The sequence below is a fragment of the Coregonus lavaretus genome (assembly GCF_964263955.1).
Source record: "Coregonus lavaretus genome assembly, contig: HAP1_SCAFFOLD_633, whole genome shotgun sequence".
Taxonomy (NCBI): domain Eukaryota; kingdom Metazoa; phylum Chordata; class Actinopteri; order Salmoniformes; family Salmonidae; genus Coregonus; species Coregonus lavaretus.
The window spans coordinates 226,381-231,560 of NW_028160063.1; positions in this window are offsets into that span (position 1 = coordinate 226,381).

Consider the following 5,180-nt stretch of genomic DNA (forward strand, 5'->3'; position numbering starts at 1 on the left):
GCTTAATCTGACTGCTCTTAACTGATAATCACCTGTTTTGGTAAACCTGAATATTTTTAAACCGGTTTGGTGTCTACTACATATTTTGAGAACTACATAATGAAAATGTACGTCTGTAAAGTAAAAACATATTAACTTTGATATATACTGTAATGTACTATTATGATTTTACTTGACAGTATATTTGAAAAAACATCTGATATTGACAAGATCAGAGACTTACTGTATGTAACACATGAATCCCCTGTACAGTAAGCATTTATCCAAAATTAAGTTTCTGGGGTGGGGTTCACACTGCTTTGGTCAGTACAGTACTGTAATACTGTAATATATGACATTTCGTCGCGGAAACTTCCAAAGTGACAACAGTCCACATATTTTGGTATGTGACTCCAGTGGGAATCGAACCCACAACTCTGGTGTTGCTAGTGCCATGCTCTTATGAACTGAGCCACGTACAGGACCACTAGAATACAAAATGACAATACAATGCTATAAAATACAATACATTATTACAATACAATGCTATAAAATACAATACATTATTACAATACAATGCTATAAAATACAATACATTATTACAATACAATGCTATAAAATACAATACATTATTACAATATAATGCTATAAAATACAATACATTATTACAATACAATGCTATGAAATACAATACATTATTACAATACAATGCTATAAAATACAATACATTATTACAATACAATGCTATAAAATACAATACATTATTACAATACAATGCTATAAAAATACAATACATTATTACAATACAGGTTGAAGATGTATGGTTTCCTTCCCCATGAGCATGCCACCCTCCTCCAGGCCACGGACGAGACGTGTGATGATTTCAATCCAGACCTACAGCATGTCAGGCTTTCAACTGCTAAAAGGTTTCCCCAGGTGCCGTGAACAATGAGGACATTTAGTACGATGTCGATTAGAACCAAATGCTCAAGGCAGGCTTGATGCAAACTATATCCTGCTAAACATCATGTATTTTTTAATTACAGTATACCTATGTTGTAATTATATCTGAAGAATACATGTATATTTTTTTAATGCCCCCAATTGGTAGTTACAGTCCTGTCCCATCGCTGCGACTCCCGTACGAAACACAACCCAACCGAGCTTTTTGACACAATGCCCGCTTAACCCAGAAGCCAGCCGCACTAATGTGTCATAGGAAACACCGTACACCTGTCGACCGTGTCAGCATGCACTGCACCCGTTCCGCCACAGGGGTCGCTAGTGCGCGATGGGACTAGAACATCCCTGCTGGCCAAACCCTCCCCTAACCTGGACGATGCTGGGCCAATTATGCACCACCCCACGGGTCTCCCGGTCGCGGCCGGTTGCGACAGAGCCTGGACTCGAACCAGGATCTCTAGTGGCACAGCTAGCACTGTGATGCAGTGCCTTAGACCACCGCGCCACTAGGGAGGCTGGGAACGCATTCATTTTTTGCCTGAAATTCTGAAAGATGTCTTCAATAATCACACCTTTGATCAAACATGGGAATAAATTATGGAAATGTAACATTCAGTCCAATTTAATGGGTAGTGCAAGTGTATTGGCTAATGTAAAAACAGTGTAATGTACAGTACTGGAGCATAATACCACATACTTGTGAAAATAGCACCGAAGCGATTGAAAAAAGTTTTGTTTCAGTAACTTTCCCAGTGAGACATCTTTTCAACATCTTTCCAGCATCTTTCCAACAAATTGCACTCATAAGTATGCTCATCACAGAAAGTTGCTAGTTCCCTGTGAAGTACTGCTGCCAATAACTTAAACTATAAATTGTTGGTGATTTCATACATTTTGTTTGGGCGTAAGTGTTCTAGCTTTCCATTCAAATTGTGAAAAGCTACAATGTCTTCGTGTTTTTTTTGGGAGGGGGGGATTGAAAACATATTTTGGAGTGAGCGACTTGGTCTAAAATGGTTTGTCGGTTGTTTATAAAGTTCCAAGGGAGAAGAATAGGTTGTTAATCAAAGTGCAGCTCTTGTAACCTAGACAAAACCCAAATGAAAACAAACAGGGATACATTCCCCGTCCGACAGACCTGGGACCTGCCCTCTCCCATCACTGATCACTAACGCATTGTTGCTGAACGAGACACCAAACCACATTTAAATTGTTTTAAAATAACATATCATTCCTCCTAGTGATCGTAGCGCTGCTCCTTCAGATCCCTCCTGGTGATCGTAGCGTTGCTCCTTCAGACCCCTCCTGGTGATCGTAGCGCTGCTCCTTCAGACCCCTCCTGGTGATCGTAGCGTTGCTCCTTCAGACCCCTCCTGGTGATCGTAGCGTTGCTCCTTCAGACCCCTCCTGGTGATCGTAGCGCTGCTCCTTCAGACCCCTCCTGGTGATCGTAGCGTTGCTCCTTCAGACCACTCCTGGTGATCGTAGCGTTGCTCCTTCAGACCCCTCCTGGTGATCGTAGCGTTGCTCCTTCAGACCCCTCCTGGTGATCGTAGCGTTGCTCCTTCAGACCCCTCCTGGTGATCGTAGTGTTGCTCCTTCCCCTCCTGGTGATCGTAGCGTTGCTCCTTCAGACCACTCCTGGTGATTGTAGCGTTGCTACCCCTTCAGATTCTACCCCCTTCAGAACCACCGACCGTCTCATCTCCAGTGGCTCACTACAAGATAATGTTAAAGTACCCTGACAGTAATGAGTAGAGAGGATGTCTGGTCCGCTGGGACCAGGGAACAGGGATTAAATAGGCACACTTATGATACCAGTAAACTCTGGGCAATCTCTGCAATATTCAGCTGGACATTGAGCTGCAGTGCCTGGGCCTCAGTCTGAGCTGTGTTACACTAATGTGAAGCGCCATGCCATCCTACTAGTGGATGGATACGGAGGAGCTGGGGAGACTAGGGACCTGGACCTAGGCACTCTACTATATGTTAGCAAGGACTAACTGCTCTGCTCTGCACGAGGACAAACCCTGCCAAACATTTCAATGAGTTACATACTTGAGTTGGCATAGGACATTTGGTGCTCGTTGTCAGACTGCCTTTCCCTCACAACCCAGCCTCTACGGTGTTGTGTCAAATCACCCCCCCCCCCCCCCCCCCCCCCCTCCTCTCTCTCGCTCTCTCTCCTCCTCCTCTCCCCCCCCCCCCCCCCCCCTCCCCCAGGCCAAGTGTATGGGAGAGATTAAAATCAAGGCAGGGAAACATCATCACTGCTGGCTGGTTTCCTGGTAACACGTCTCACATTCTTTACCCTGAAAGGCCTGAGTTATCAACATGTTTCCCCAGAACCACATCAGACACATGAGACGAGGGTTCGACAGCAGGGCTCGTTTCAAGGCTTAAGTATTTGAAAACATTAGCAAAGGAGGGGGCAACGATGGGAATTAAGGAAGGTCCATGTTCCCTTGTGAATCAAGGAGAAGATTGGGAAGAAAAGGGAGGAGAGAGGAGGTCTTTTGAGGTAAATCTACTTTGAAATCCCCCCCACACACACATGCATTGCCTGAGATGATGCCCTGTGCTGATCCCTATCTAACACATGACAATAACGAGGTTGAGGCCCAGAGTGTGACCCCTAAGAAGGTCCCTCAGGACTGATGTCCCCAGGGACAGAAAATGCTTTGTTAAAACAAACGTCTGGGGTCTGGGGTCATTGTGGTAGCATCATACCAGAGGTCCCCTTGAGCTGATGGCTTGCATGACTCTAAGGAGAGGAGCTTTAAAACAATTGCAGTTACCCATGGTTGTCCATGCTGTTGCTGACCCAGGTCAGACGTTGGGTCAGAAGCTAACAGATCCTTATTGACTTGAGGCAGGGTTAGGGTCGATTTGAAGTGAAGCCATTCAATTCAGGAAGGAAACTGAACTTCCAATTCCATTAAAAAATGACAACTTTTTAATGAGTTCTCAGTAAAAGCTCTTTATTAGAACATTATTTTCAATAAATAATAATAATAATAATAATAATAATAATAATAATAATAATAATAATAATATCACATCACTTCCTGAATTGTCTGACTTCTATTTGAATTGACTCCAACCCTGACCTGACCTGACCTGTGACTTGAGGCATACTGGGGTATGGTGGAGTGTCTTTGGGCTCTGATCTGCCCCATAAGCCTATTTGGAGGGGCACCTCAGGGGCATCTTTGTACTCTCCTGCAGTGGCAGAAAACCTGTGTGCTCAAAAGGGGCAAGTTTTTTTTAAGAACACCAAAATTATCCTGTTTTTCTGGGCCCCTCATTAGCATCTGTCCCCCCTTCATTTGAAGAAAGTACAAATAAAAATAAAAATTCCTCTCCATACTATATAGATGAAGAGTTTCATTCCAAAATGCTATACAGTGAGGGGAAAAGGGTATTTGATCCCCTGCTGATTTTGTACGTTTGCCCACTGACAAAGAAATGATCAGTCTATAATTTTAATGGTAGGTTTATTTGAACAGTGAGAGACAGAATAGCAACAACAAAAAAATCCAGAAAAACGCATGTCAAAAATGCTATAAATTGATTTGCATTTTAATGAGGGAAATAAGTATTTGACCCCCTCTCATTCAGAAAGATTTCTGGCTCCCAGGTGTCTTTTATACAGGTAACGAGCTGAGATTAGGAGCACACTCTTAAAGGGAGTGCTCCTAATCTCAGTTTGTGACCTGTATAAAAGACACCTGTCCACAGAAGCAATCAATCAATCAGATTCCAAACTCTCCATCATGGCCAAGACCAAAGAGCTCTCCAAGGATGTCAGGGACAAGATTGTAGACCTACACAAGGCTGGAATGGGCTACAAGACCATCGGCAAGCAGCTTGGTGAGAAGGTGACAAAAGTTGGTGCGATTATTCGCAAATGGAAGAAACACAAAATAATTGTCAATCTCCCTCGGCCTGGGGCTCCATCCAAGATCTCACCTCGTGGAGTTGCAATGATCATGAGAACGGTGAGGAATCAGCCCAGAACTACACGAGAGGATCTTGTCAATGATCTCAAGGCAGCTGGGACCATAGTCACCAAGAAAACAATTGATAACACACTACGCCGTGAAGGACTGAATCCTGCAGCGCCCGCAAGGTCCCCCTGCTCAAGAAAGCACATATACATGCCTGTCTGAAGTTTGCCAATGAACATCTGAATGATTCAGAGGAGAACTGGGTGAAAGTGTTGTGGTCAGATGAGA